This window comes from Phasianus colchicus, chromosome 1 (assembly GCF_987193195.1).
Source record: "Phasianus colchicus chromosome 1, bPhaCol1.hap1.1, whole genome shotgun sequence".
NCBI lineage: Eukaryota > Metazoa > Chordata > Aves > Galliformes > Phasianidae > Phasianus > Phasianus colchicus.
Window position 1 is genome coordinate 64,597,176 of NC_143436.1, and position 16,035 is coordinate 64,613,210.

Genomic DNA, 16,035 nt, shown 5'->3' on the forward strand with positions numbered 1-16,035 from the left:
TAATTCTCCGCAACACTTTCAGAATATTTGCTCAGTAGACATTGAGCTGTAGAGTATTATTGAGAACATTGTTGAAACATAAATTAGACAAGAGGAGAGAGATCTGTGATGGCCTTGGGACAAAAAGTTTAGAGAATTGGTACTTTGAAAGGTGTGGCACTTTGATGTCCTCTGTATTTCTGGATGAAAGACTTGGAGTTTTTTCTCAGATTTGATTTCTCACTTAAGTTTTCCAGTTGAATATGCCCCATTTTCCCCTTTAGATCATAAAACAAGGATTAAAAAAATAAATAGATCGAAAATGTGAAAGGAATAGAATGTTTTTAGTCAGCAACAATTGCTTAGTTACAAAGAACTTTTTTTTTTTTTTTTTTTTTTTTAATTCTTTGTGCAGTGAATTATTTCATGGAAATATGATTGAGAGACATCAAAGAAAGTTTTGGGAATTCCTTATCTGTTGCATTTCAGAGCATATTACACCTTAACGTGGCATCAGATAAAAGTTTCAGTATCCTCTTAGGTGAATGGAAAAGGGAAATGAATGCATGTATTCCCTTAGATCATATTTCTGTATGTATCCATTAAGTTTATCCAGAGAGTTTTCAAAAGATATGATGATTCTTTGGCTACAACCTCTTCTGTTGTTCATTGATGATTATAATCAGATCAGTTAATTTTAATTTTTTTTACTGTTGCATAGCAAGTTTCTCTTTTTCTAAATCAAGTTTCATCTGAATACCATGAATAAAAAAACACAATATATGAATCTCTGTATCTCATGATATGGATGTAAGGCTTGTTTTTGAAGTTTTTTTAAGGTAGGCAGAGTAATAAATGATCTTAGGTTGTGCTTACATCACACAATGCATGTATTAGAAATCCCAGCCTAGCTCTGAACAAGCTGGTCTGTCCATATCAAAAAATGCATTACTGCACAAATACATTAGTTCAGGTCATGAAAGTACTATCATCAGTTGGTTTGGAAGGAGAGGAGCTAAGTCTGTTGTGCCTTCCTTGAGCCAAAGCACTGTCTGATGTTCATTGTTTTTCTTATAACATGGTAACAGATGTGTGTATGGGTATGGCCACAGCCGTGTCCATGTCTCGTCTTGCATGTATCCAGGTTTTCTTGACACTGTGTTCAGATAAATTAAACTTGACTCACAGCAAAGCAAAGCAACTCGTTGCTGTGCTCTTCCATTGCATGCTGTAGGTACAATTAAAATGTGCTCAGGTGGATTTCACCTCTAAAGCTACTGTATAGCATCTGAAAATGGTAGTCAAGATAAATATATATATATATATATATTTGTGGAATACAATGATTATTTTCTTTATTGTTTATTACTATTTTTGTGATTAACTTAGGCTTACTTTAAAGTTTAGCACACATCTGGTAGTTTCTTGAAAAAGAATCCCAAAAATCTGATTTTCTATCACTTTGTACATTCAGTATATTTCATATTTTTTTTCCACTGTGATGCAGAAGTGTGAAAGGAATAAGGTATTCCTGTCTGTTTTTTTGAGTGATGAATAGAGAGTTTTGATAATTAAAAATAAATAAATAAATAAAAATGTATCAGTCAAACAGAACTTAATCAAATTGAGGAAATCAGCAGGAATATGCAAAAAAGGTCTCAACACAGCACTTGATAAGTTAGTACTTCTAAGGTAACATAGGTAGAATTCCGCCTTCCAGTAACTGTGATAAGACTGAGCATTGCTTAGGCCAGGATTGACAAAATAAGCCTATGATGTTTGACTGAAAATCTCAAAAGGACTGACTCTCTTATGAGCAGAAAATTTTACTGTACATAACTATAGAAAGTGCCTTTTCCAGATGTTGAAAAGGGAAGGGAGTGTAAAAGGAAATAATACAACTATGTGCATTGTTTTCAATATTTCACTTTTTTTTTTGATACACTATTATGATATTCTTAGAATTTGTGCAGTTTCTTCTTGCATTCTCTCATCTGCAATCAAAAAATTTGATAGAGCGGGCAACGAAAGAAGAACAAGGCTGAGCACTCAATGCGGTTTTAGCATTTAAATGCTTTAGATTGTCCAGCTATTCTCAGTCTTAGTTGTAGGCCAAACCAAATCTTCCTACTTTGGCAAATTTGCAGCAGTTGGGAAGTGTGGATTTGTGTGTTTTAAGTTTGTGTTGAGGCACCAAATTGTTGCATGGGCTTTTTTCTTTCATTTGTTACAACTGTTATATAAAACATCACAACATCTTCTAAACCCTTTTTCCTTGAGCCCTGCCTTTTGTTTCTTTTGTGAATTCATGAAGGAAAATTCAGTGAGAACAATTGGAAAGTCTGAGAAGAACAGTCACCAAAAATATAATTAGATGATATTTTATTTCAAGAAAGAAACAGTCTGTGAACAATATCTGAAAGATCCATAATTCAGAAAAATATTGTCCCATTGCCAACCTTCTACGTGACTTCTTTACAGCCATAAGAATTATACATGGAAACCGCAATGCAAAATAATCAGTATAACTTTAAAAAAATGAACAAATTCAAAGTGCACTAAAACTTTTATTGAATTTTATTATTTCTAAGCAGAAATGAGTGGTCTGTGTGTGTCCAAAGGGCAGCCATAGATCTTATCAGACTTAGAATATCTCTGTGGAAAAGAACAAGTGGAACTCATCCGATTCTTTTGGATGAGAAATAGTTGCTTAGTCTGTAATGATTCCCTGGCACATTTCAAAAGAGCAAAAGTGCATGCCTCAGATGCCATTCTCATTCCTACTTCAGTCAGAGTATTCTAAGGCCTGAAAGCCAGGAGGTTTATGCAGGATGTGCTGTTCATCCCCTCTCCCATGCTACTGCACTTCATTCAATTTCTGCGTTTTCAGAAACTGTTATAGCATGCTTTCATTCATCCAGCTGAAATTATTCCAGTTTTGCATTTGGATTTATAAAGTTTCTCAAATATATTATGTGCAGAGGATAAAAGGTGGTTCATTAATGTGGTAATAAAGATGAACACAGAAATGTTGTTAACGTGGCTGTCCAAATTAATGATTTTAGATTTATTGACTGGGAGTTAAGTGCTCAGAGTTGAGCACTGAGGTTTCTCACACTTCTTTGTGCACATTAGCCCCTAGGAATAGAGTCTTGCAGCATTTATTTTCAGCTTTGCATGGTGGTTAACTGAAGTGCTGAGTTCTGCAGACCCTCCTGTGATAGTAAGAGCTAATGAAGCTGCTCTATTTTAAAGAGCTTCTTAATCTATGTTAATACAGTGAAGATTATTATAGAAGCAATAATAATCATAGAGAAATTGATAATGACTAGAAATCAATGTCTGCCTTGTTAATTATAAAGCTTTTACTATAAAAAGAAATCATTTAGCATCTGCAATTAACCAGTTAGGAAGAATTTTTATTAGAAACTCCATTTACTAGATCTTGTGGTTTTTAATATAATAGCTGAACTGTCACTATTTTTACTCTAAATCCCTTCTCTCACTTGATGGTTGGGGTGCCAAACCAGGTGAAACTGCCATTTATTTTTCTTGATAGAACAAAGCAACTTTGCTTTCATGTGCAACCATTCACCAAGGCATTTGCATTGTCATTTCTGCTTTGCAAGGGGGCATGCATACAGATCAGTACAACAGAAACACTTTTTCTTCTCAGCGAGGTAAGGTCAGCTGCCTCTGAAGACTCAACAATCAGAGCACACAGGGTGGCCAAGTTTACCATTGTTCTAGAAAATAATTCTAATAAAGAAAATGTAAATTGCATTACAGCCAGTTTGTATAAAGTTGTTTAAATGAACCTGACTTTTTTTAATTATTGTTTACTTTTTTTGCAAAGAAAAAATTGGCCAGTTTTTTCTGAAGAATCCTGAAGAAGAGCTGAGCGCCCAGAAGTTTATCAAACTTTTCTTTAGTCTAGCAAAAAATATTATTTTTTAAGCTTTCACGTGAAGAATAGTTTTGACATGACATTTATGTGAAATAAGATGAAACACAGAAATGCTGCTTTCTTTTGGCTCTTCATGTCCATTAAAACCACTGAGTTAATAAAATTGTACTAGCAGTAGCCCTGTCAGGCTGAAAATAAGTGGTAAGAAAACAGGAACTACCCTGCCATAGCATTGTTTCCTTAATTTTGAATTACTGCTGCTTTTTACCCCACCGCTGGGGTAACGGTTTAGGTGCTGCATCCAAACTTGCCTGAAGTTTTAGTTTGTTCCAGATTAATCTGTGATAACATGGAGCTACATCTGAAATTCTACAAGAAACTCAGTTCCTTGCAAATAATAATGCTCTTGAACAGAGGCTGAATGTATAATTTTATAAATACTCTTGAACTGGATACTGTGTTTGGTAGATAGCATGTTCACAAGCTTCAAGCCACAATTGCACTCCGAAGTTTTAGGTTTTGTAGGCTTCTCTTGTACTTCTGATTGCTTTTCACAGTGGCAATAAAAGATACTTCTGCTCTGCTCATGCAAAATTTTCATGGAGCGCAACATCTTTTGCATCTACTTGAAGATTTTCATGCAACCTTGTTATCTCTATAACTTACAATTTAACTTTTACTTTACACTTCTGGGTTCTGCTTGAAAATATACTTATCGTAGCCTACATCCCTACCTAACAGCAAGGTTTGGAAATACCACAGGCATGCATACGTTAAGACAGAAAATACTGGACTTCTATTATTTCCCTCTAGGGCTGTCTGCCTAATGGTCCTCACAGTACCTAAAAATATAGATAAGTTACAACATGGAGCAAAGGATGCATTGGATCTAGGATCTGCATATGCTTCCTTTTCCCCTCCCCTTTCAATTTTCTTCTTTTCTTTTTATTATTGGCTGTATTATTAGAGATATTTTCTTTGAATTATGCTATACCAGTAATATTTATTAGCATATTACTATTTAAATTATTTTTCTCAGGCTTGAGCATATTTCTGAATACAAATCTTTGTTTCTATATTAATCAAGTATATAAAATGAGTTGATGAATTGAATTTTTCAGGTAACATCAATAAAGTTTGTTTACATATATCTATATATATATTTTCTTCAGTAAAAACATACTAAGTCTTTGGAAAGTGGGAATCTATTATATCACTGTTTTCTACAAAATATTTGAAAGGATTGCATCAACAGATTTAATAAGCTTTCTTACAGGGACCCCAAGATGAATTTCGGTTCATTGGATATAGTTTCTTTGTTTGTTTGTTTGTTTGTTTGTTCCCCCCCCCCCCCTTAAATTCTCTAAAGAAAACAGTCAGGTGAATTTGGAGTTGTGATATTTTATGTGAACTTTGTGATGGTGTACTTATAGAGATATCCACTTTCAAATTATGCTGCTATAATTCTGCAGAAGCAGAGAATATGTTTAGAAACATGCATCTTTCAGAAAACTCTGGGTAGATTTCAAAATCTTAATGATTTCTACCAATTTTCTGGGAGAACACAGTTACAAAATATGGGAGCAAAATAATTATTGGGAACAAGGATCTGCAATAGAAATGTATTAATCTGATTTGAAAATAAGTAAGATAGTACCACGTTAGCACAACTAAATAATCTTCATCCAAAAATTGTACAACAAATGTTACATGATAGAATTGGTCCAGCAGAAAATGTTTTAATAAACCATTTGAGCCAAAACTGGTACCATCTGACTGGAAAACAGCAAATGGAATATTCATACTGGGAGGATTATGAAGAGATAATGCCAGCATTATTAGCTTTGAAGATTTTCCCTATCTCTGGCCAACTTATAAATCTGGTTTGGACCACAGTAGAAGAAATCCTGCCAGCAGAGATGAACAGTAAACCCTAATGGGACTAAAGGGACAATCCTTCAAAAGAGCAGGAGTTGTATGAGAAACAGGACCACTGCAGGGAGTAGGAATCTGAACAAGCTAGGGCCATCACTCTTTGAGAAGTGATAAGACTTTGTGAACTATGTATTTTTGAAAATTGCCTTTTATTTCTAAGTAAAATTGTCTCTATTACATGTGTTATTCCAATAGAGAAAAAAAAAGAAAGACTCTAAACTCACGACCCCTTGGGAGGACTCCTTTTCTACTGCATTAAGACTTCTGCAATGAAGGACCACAGGTGTCCAGATTCTTTCAATCATGAAGAATAACAACAATAATCCTTGTGTAGCAGCTCAAGCCCTCATATTCATAGGAGTGAGCGACACGTGCTGCCACCTGAGATGAGTGCTTAGCAGAAAAGGGATGGCAGAATCACAAAATTGTAGGGGTTGGAAGGGACCTCTGGAGACTACCTAATCTAAACATCCCTGTAAAAACACTTTCCCTAGAATAGGTTACAAAAGAAAGTGTCCTGGAAGGATTTGATTAACTCCACAGATCAGCTTGTTCCAGTGCTCTGTAACCGACGAAGTAAAGAAGTTTTTTCTCATGATTTATGGAACTTCCTGCATTTCAGCTTGTGCTCATTGCCCCTTGTCCTGTCACTGGGCCACCACTGAAAAGAGCCTAGCCCCATCCCCACCCCACCTCCTCTTCATTAGATATTTATAAGCATCGGTAAGATCCTCTCTCAGTCTTCTCTTCTCCAATCAGAACTGTCCCATGTATCTTAGCCTTTCCTCATACAGGAGATGCTTCAGGGCCCTAATCAACCTTCTGGCCTTCCACTGGACTATCTCTAGAATTTGTCCCTCTTTCTTGAACTGAGGAGCCTGGAACTCAACACATTACTCCACATGTGACCTCACTGGGGCAGAGTAGAGGGAGAGAATCACCTCCTTTGTCCTCTTGGCTATACTCTTTTCAATGTACCCGAGGATACCATTGGCCTTCTTGGCTGCAAGGGCACACTGTTGGCTCATGGCCAACCTGTTGTCCCCCCAGGATATTCAAGTCCTGCCCCTAATGTGTACTGATGCATGCAGCTATTCCTATCCAGGTGTAGGACACTGCACTTGCCCTTCTCGAACCTCATAAAGTTCCTCTCAAATATTCTCCAACCAATCCAGTCTCACTGAATGGCAGCCCAGCCTTCTGGCATGTGAGCCACTCCTCTCAGCTTCATATCAGCAGCCTTGCTGATAATATATTCTACTCCTTCATCCAGAACAAGACCAGGCCTATTACACATCCCTGAGGATCATGGCTAGCTACAAGCCTCCAACTGGACTCTGCACCACTGATCACAACCTTCTAAGCTCTACCAGTCAGCCAGATCTCAGTCTACTTCACTATCTGCTCATTTATCCTACGCTTTCTACGCTAACCTAGGAAGATGTTTTGGGAGACAGTGTCAAAAGACTTACTAAAGCCAAGGGAGACAACATCTAGAACATTTATCACTATTCTGGTTGGCCTGACTTATTCCTCAGTTGGTTTCAGTGGCATGAGCATTGCCATTTTGGACCCCACTGCCCCCAGGCCTTCTTCACTTGTGTTCCTAGGGCTTTATAGTCTTTGATTCTTCCCTTTTTCTGGCTTCTAACATCATTCATGTCCACATCAAGGAGCAATAGTGGATAATAGTCTGTGCTCTTGATAAGCTTCAGCACTCTCTTGGTAGTGCCCCAGATCTTGGCTCCCGGGAGCCAACAGACCTCTTGAGGCTCCCTGTCAGACCAACAGAGAGGAGCCTCAGTGCCTTTTAACACAGAGTCACCTACTACAAGCACACAGCATTTCTCTTTACAGTAGCCACTGTGGGCTGATAGGATTGATTCTTCTTGATGATCTTTGTCATGAGTGTCATGAGTGTCTATAGTTGTAAGAGCTTCATCCCTGCTGCCACAGCAGTACTGAATCATGGAGGCTGCTAACTGTTCGTGATAGCTTCTCTTCTTCTCAGAACAGGTCCTGTGAGACTCTTTTCATTGATACTGTAATATACAAGACGAGATTTGTCTCAGGAGTTGAAAAAGTGCTAAGCCAGAGCATAGGAGGTTCTTCTCTATTGCTTCCCTTGTAACACTGTGGATGTTACAGAGGGTAGTGACGGCACAGGGGAATTTTCTAATAAATACGGGCTGATATAAGCATCTCTGTGGATATCCTTATTCTGTTGTAGCAGTCTCCACCTGGAGTCTTATCTACTGATGTAATTCTTAGATGGGCTTCTAGTCTGTAATGTGCCCCAGTTACCCATCTATGAAATGAGAATTATGGCACCTATATCCCTCACAGAGATGTCATTAGCATTAAATGCATTATAGATTGTGAGGCACTCAGGTATTGTAATGTAGTCCTAGAAGTACTGTAAGTTACAGAGGAGAAAAAACATGTGCCTGTGTAAATCACAGTTCTGGCAATGGCATCCCATAGCTCAGGGGATACAATCAGTTGAGCTTGGATCAAGTCTCGGTCACCAGTGATCCATTTTGTGCCAGATATTTTCATTAGACATTTTTACAGCTTTGAAACCTTCTCCAGAGTTTGGGGGAGCAGAGGGGAGTAGGGGCAGGAAGGAGTGGGGCAGAAACAAAGTTGAAATTGGATTCCACTTCTATCCGATGCTTTTATTTTTCAGAGTGGGGTACACAGCAGAAGAATTCCCTGTTAGATGGGTGGGAAGGTAGACTAAGTGAGCTTTAAAATACTTACCACAGGAATACCATAAGAACAAAGATAGTTCCTAATGTCTTGAAGGGCTTCCAGTCCTCTGGATATAGTAATAAGATATTTCATGCAAGATTCCAGTAATTCAAGTTTCTTAAGTTCAGAAGAGATACTGTAGACCACAAAGATAACAGTGTGTATCCCTGGGGGCCCTCGCTGAATAGGCCACTAACAAAAAGATTCAAAAGATAGTGAATACCACCATTCTGATAGTGACAACATTGAAAGAAAGCAAAAGATTTCTTCTTTTTATGGAGGTGAGACATCTCAGGACCTCATGATCTGAAAGGCCAAACAAAGAAGTAATGGAAAGTTGGAAGGAAAAAAGGACAGAATAACTGGAGGAGGTCACAATTAACCTCTTGAATACAGAGCTATCTAAAGCAAAAATAATGCTTATTGCTATGTGCAAAGATCCTGCTATGGCATGAAAGTCTATCACCCCTGCTATTCTCCCCTATCAGAGAACTGAAATAGTAATTTGGATGAGGGTCAGCCGAGCTGATAAAATGTTAGTTGAAGGACCCTAATTTTTGGGAAATGGTAAGTTGCATTGTTGCTGAGAGAAGGTGCCATGTGTGAAAAGGTGTTATATTGCCACCTTAGGACTTGTATTCTAGCAGTTCACTTAAAAACATGAGAACAAAAAGGAATTTCAGAACAGCTGGGTTGTTTTGCAGCAGTCCCTATACTGGTTTTAATCTGCCTTCCCATACTGTCTCTGTCATACTCATCCAATAAGTTCTGTAGTAAGTGCCACATGCAAGAACTGCCCACTTTGGATCTAAGGTTTTCATTTGATTTCCATGATTTCCATTAACAGATGCGTCACAAGGGTCATCTCTGCAAGACAGCCAACTGAGTGTATCACCTTAAAAGCAGCTTACACTTTGAAAAGTGAAAGTGTACGAGTGAACAAGTGTTTCATTTTCATTTTAGTCTTTGTGACAAATTTGTATACTTCCTGCACTGAAATGGTTTGTCACTTTTTTAAAATTAGATGGCTAAAATATGGTTTGTGGTCTCAGTGGAGCAAAAGAAGTAAACTCACTAACTGGAGAAGGCCTAAACGTTTACAGACTTATGGTCTTTCCCTCAAGAATTATTTTTTCTGCCGCCTATTCCTATTTAGATAGCTTCTCATCCCATTCTGATCTGTGTAAATAAAATTTCTTTTTCTGACATACTTCTTTTGATTGTTTCTATGAAAATGGAAATTTCATTTAAATTCACAGTGATGCTATAACTCCTTTCCTACTGGGGAAGCTGAATGCAAGGGCTCGGTGCCCCTGCTTGTTTTATGCTGTACATATAATCATAGAATCATAGAATTCTTAGAGTTGGAAGGACCTTTAAAGGTCATCTAGTCCAACTCCCCTGCAATGAACAGGGACACCACAGCTAGATCAAGCTGCCCAGAGCATGATCCAGGCTCGCTGTGAAAGCCTCCAGGGACAGGGAATCAACCACATCTCTGGGCAACCTGTGCAGTGCCTCACCAACCTCATTGTAAAAGACTTTTTCCTTACATCTAATTGAAATATACCCTCTTTAAGCTTGAAGCCTTTTCCCCTTGTCCTATCACAACAGACCCCTTCTTTCCTGTAGCTACTCTTTAGATATGAAAGGCTGCAATCAGGTCACTTTGGAGTCTTCTCTTCTCTAGGCTGAACAGCCCCAGCTCTTTCAGCCTCTCCCTGTGGAAGAGGTTGAAGTCCCTTGATTTTCCCCACTGCCTTCTCCTATTGCCCAAGCAGCCATTGCCTAATCATCATAGGATTCTGCATGTGCTGCAATGTCACCAGCATTGCTCAAGGCAGAGGATCCTTCGAAGCCCCTGCTAGAACCCTGTACCTCTAATCTAGGTATGCCATCCCACACCTTATCACGGGAAGGCTTACTATCCCCCCTGCAAGTGTTTTTCAAGGAAGCGGGAAAGCATTTCGGGCTGCAAACAAAGGTACCCAGCTCATGGTTCAGCAGAGGGGTTTGGTGTTTCTCTCCATCCCTTTCAGCACACAGCTGACAGTGGTGGTTTTATTTTACATGGAGATTTTGGTCCTGAAGATTTTCTGACCTGGGAAAGGTCAGAAAAGGAAAAATGATGCCCAGCCACCACTTTTGGGAGCAAAGACGAAGTGAGAGTCATCTGGGACCCTCTGCAGTCACAGTATTCACTTACCCATCCCAAACTTGTGTAAATACATAGATCAGTGTCCTTAAACTCTTTGCTATGCACATCAGAACTGATGTATTTCACAATTCTCTTATGGAAGACTTCAGTAAGTACACTGATAATCTTGAATTTAAGTTGTATATTTTTCTGTGCATACTATAAATGCTTGTTAGGATAGCAAGTAAGAGGCTGTTTGGTAAGGTATTTATGTCTGTGTATTTATATGTTTTTGTGATTCGACATCAGTGTGTGTACTAAAAACAGGAATACTAGAACAGACAGTTTTTTAAGCCTGTGTAGATTTGATAGTGTTAATAGTGTTTAAACAGGCTTCATAGGCGCCATTTATGACTACAATGAAAAATTAACTTTTATCCTGCTAAAACATACCCTTTGCAACTCTAAATTAGAAAAAGGGACAGATTAAAGAGGTGAACTATTAACTGGAGTTTTGAGAATCACTACCTATAGACATGTTTGTTCTTTTAAAACCAATCTTTTCATTCTATCTGTAGCAAAGAAAGCCTTTATCCTTATTACAATACCCAGGATGGGAGATTTCACTCAAATTCAGCACTGCATGCTTTTAAAAGATGCTGTTGAGACAAAAGTTTCAAAAGCCACTTTGAAGCCACCTTAAGAGTTTTTAAATTGCTCTGTGAACTCAAGAACAGCAGCAAAAAAAAGTTGTTTTACCCCTTGTTAAAATTTCCTTGCTTTTTTTTTTTTTTTTTGTCATTGTTTGAGAGTCTGTTTTGAAAAAGTGCAGTAACAGTATCCACAATTTTGTAGGAAAACAAGACTCCTAGGTAATGGCTACGGGAAAGGTGGCCACCATGGAAGTGTTGGCTGAACAGGCCCAACATGCCTGCCATGAGGAGCAGCTCAGCCCAGAGTGAGCTTGTGCAAGGCATGTCCATGCTGAGAGGAGGTTTGTTTGCAGCTACAGACATGGCAGCTGAGACTGCCCATAAGCAATCTGTGGAGATGTCACTGGCTATTTATTGTGCAAACCTAATAGTGAATTTAATCAGTGAAATAGCTCAGTGGTTTATCACATGAAAGCAATAAGAACGTACTTCCTGTAGAGCTGTGTATTATGACAAAGGAGACATGTCCAGCCTGCTTCCACTTGAAGCACTGTCTCAGTTTTCACATCACCACCACAAAACACTAAACTTGGGCAGAGTTTCAGATGCCACAAGGCATTCTGAACCTGTTATTTTTATCACAACTTGCTCCTGTAAATGTCTAGAGTATTGCTCTGCTGGGGCACATGGACATCTGCAGGGGTCTTCCAGCACACAGCATGGTGTGAGAGCAGAGGCAGCAGTCTAGACTGGCAAATCTTTAGCTGTATGTTCAGGATCCACCGCAGTCATACAAGTTGAAGTACCAGTGAGTGTTTTCATGTATGAAAAGTGTTTGGTAAGATGTCTCAGTGTACCAGATACTATTTCATTTTACTTACGTCTCAGAATAATTGAAAATGTCAGCAGCATGATGTACATACTGGGGGCAGCCAGGACATCAAGGAAATAACACCTTTTTTTTTTTTTTTTTTTAAACAAAAAAAGAAACTTCTGCATTTTTTTCATTGTGGATATAGCTCATTTTTATTAGATTCCCTTCTCTTAAATTTGTTTCTTTTTTTGTTACAGTGCTTTGATTTCTGTAAGGAAAGCTGAAATATAATTATAGGTAGACAGATATAGATATATATGTATATATACTCAACAGAAAAAGTGAGTATAAATACATGTGGTCAATATAAAGTGCTTATCTTTAAGAAAGAGGAAAAAAAAATGCTATCTGTTTTACCATTGTCATCTCTTTCAAAGTGAATATATAGATAAGAGTTTTCAAAGCAGCCTACAGGCACTGTGCACATAACTTCTAAAAGGCCATTCCTCCTGTAAATTAAGGCAATTCTGTCACCTATTTATCTTGCTTTTACTTTTTAAGTTTTTAAGGCAAGGTGTTGTAGCCCAACACTTGTACATTCTTTGAGTAAACCACCTTAAGTGATTTTGTGTGTTGTTTCTTTTGTCTGTACTATTTGATGCAAATGTTGCTAAGTAGGTATTTTACAGGTCCATTCAAATACCATTCACAGAGGACCTTGTGATATTTTCTATTGGGTAATGCAAACTGTGCTGGCTTTTTTTGGGTGAAATTAAAAACAACAGAACTGAAGGGAAGGTACAAGATCATAAGAATATATCTAAGAGGCTGTTGTTGAGTTGAATTATGTTTTTTCACTTTTTAGTTGCAAAATGCTTACGATTCTATGATTCTACATTCATTTTGAATAATAACCATGTTTTTTCTTTACAATACAGAATTTAGAACTTAAAATTATTTTACACGATTCAGTAAAATACTAAAAATACTGAGAGAATATATGCAAGAAAGAATTAATCTACAAAAGATAAATACTAGAATATTTATGCTAGTGTTCTGAGAGGCTAACAGACCTCATGAGTGGCACCGAAAATACGAGTCATGTAACTAGCATATTCCAACCTCCAAATGCCTTTCATGTCAATATGAGAGATACTATCAGGCACTTTTAAAGCACCAGCCTATTTATAAAGATACCATCAAAAAACCTGCCTGATGTAGCTGACTTATGAATCAATTATCTGGTCTTCACTAGTGATATATCTGCTCTGAATTTTAGAGCCATGTGTTTAGAGCAACACCATACAGAGATAGGCTATTCAGCATCCCAACAAGGCTCTTGTCTTCATGTATAGGCCTGTCAAAGAAAGGGAGAAAAATATCCTAACTGTAGGACCTCTTTCCCAGAAACAGTTTGTTAAGGGGAATAAAAGTTTGTGAATATCAAGTTATTTATAACTGGAGGCAGAAGGAAAAGATTGATCAGATATAGTGTATATGGGATTGGTGCTGACAGCAGACAATAACTTCAGTATGTTTGAAAATTATTGAAGATGGTCAATGAGATGTATATATATATTTAAAGTTATTCTTAAGTGTTTGAATCACTTAGCAGAGAGAAAATCTTTTTGGACTGAATTGAAGCTGTTGTAAAAAACTGATAGTTGCAGGCCGAAGCACACATGTACATAATTCTGCAGACATTTCTGTAGGCACTGAGTCTCAATGAAGAATTTCACAAAAGCATCAATTTCAACTGTTTTGTCTTAGCTTTATTCAGTTCAAACAGCTTCACTCCTCTTTCCAGTTCTAGATACATTTGGAATTTCAGTTCCTTTACATTAGTGTGTTTAAGTTCTATTAAATATTTGCTACTGGATTGTTGATGGCATTCTGCAAATGTAGATAAAAGGCATTTTTAAAGCTTTTTATATGAGATCCTTATTCCAGTTGTTACTTCTCACTCTGCCCTTTACTGCAGAAGGCTCCAAATGCATAGCACTTAAGAGTCTTGTCTTGAGCAGCCTAAAAATAATGGACATGGCAGATAAGGTTGAGAGTAAAAAGTGGCACAGGTTGCTGAAGCAACTTATCCAAGGTCATACTCTCTGTGCTTCAGTTTAATTTGTTTACATCTCTGATGAGATTATAGTGTTGAGCTGTTGAATTAAGTATTAGTGTTTTTCAAGTTCTCTTGGGAAGTCTAAGTTGTTACATGCTGGCAAATAGAAGTGACAAAGCTGGCACAAAGCTACCAGCCCACAGGAACCTTCTTGTGTTTCTTCCTGTAAGATTCATCTGTGCTGCACTTCATCAGTCAGAAAAATATCCTGCCACATTACATGACATTACTTAGCTGGCAAATAGAATAACTCAGGAGAGAGTGACACTGCATGGATAGTTGGCAAGTGAACTTTAAGAATCATGACAAGTTTTGGATTGAGATTTTGTATGTGAAATTGAGCTACATTTTGCTAAAAGTTGCTAAACATTATGGTTAAGCAGTTTGAGACAGATTTTCAGAGTATAAATGTTTGGTAGCTTGGCAGATCAAGTTTTTCAAAAGGTGCAGCAAGCTGTATGTCAACCTTCTCTTGGTGCTTCCACTCTCTTCCCAACCTACCTCTTCCCCCTCCCCCCCCTCAAAAAAACCCACAAACGTGTAGAAGCTGTATCACCAGTTACTAACTACTTATAGCTAATAATGTTTTATGTCATTTTATAACTAGCAGCTGGATTTCGGACAGAGAGGAGGTATAATAATTTGAAGCAAATAATTAAGTAGACATGGGCTCAAACCTGTATATGTGAATATATTGATAATTTGAGGTGATTTATATTTCAGTGTGGATAGGAATATGTACCTGAGAAAACCTGTCCTTTGTCATTAGCTAAGTCATGATAGTATCTCAAAAGATATACAGGTGAAAATACCATCCCTAACCCCACAAAATAAACTAAAAAGCAGATTCTACGTGACTCTTTCCATTGGATGTAATATTCTACTGGTGTGAACTTTAAATATAACCTCTCTGAAGAAAAAACACAACCAAATAAACCTGCCAAAAGCTATAAATGTTCTCACAATTGTATGCAATCAGCATATGGAATTCATTATTAATGTTGAAGTAAACTATTGTGGAGATGATCCACCAAAAGAGCTAAAGAAAATATAACTGTAAGTGAACTATCAAGAGATCTGAAGTATTCTCCACAACATTTTTTGTATCTTCCTTCAAGGGGCTAATACTAAAATTTACAAATAATTTGTGGTATTTGGAATTCCTAATTTGTATTTATGTTGTATGAGACAGATTGGGCACCTTCTTTCTGCCAGGTGCTCTGTACCAAAGCTCCACCCAAAGTCAGTATGAAGCTGCAAAGGCTTTACAGCACCTCTGAATTCTGGTCATTTAAGCATTAATGGATTTGAAGAATTAAACAGCACCAAGCATAGCAAATATTGACCTCTCCTTAGAAAATATTTACCATCTCATTTATTATAGTATGTCTCCTGCACTAGGATAATATGTTAACATTAGCAGGTATGATTTGCAAGGTGTACTAATGTTCTAAATTGAAAAACTCAGCTATTTACCTAAAGACCCTGTGGACTGATTTTAAGATGCTTCGCTCATTGTAAATGCTCTGCTTCATGTTAAAATGTCACATTGGTTTTAGGTGTTTCTAGCTTTATAGCATAATTTTAAGCCTCATTTATTTTGTATTAATAACTTGCCAATTTTGTGAGAAATAATACAGCATGTTTTCATATACATAAGAAATGCTACAAACTGAACATTTCCAGGCCCTGTTTAAAGAGATGTTTGAAGAAGCACACAAATTTTACAAAGAA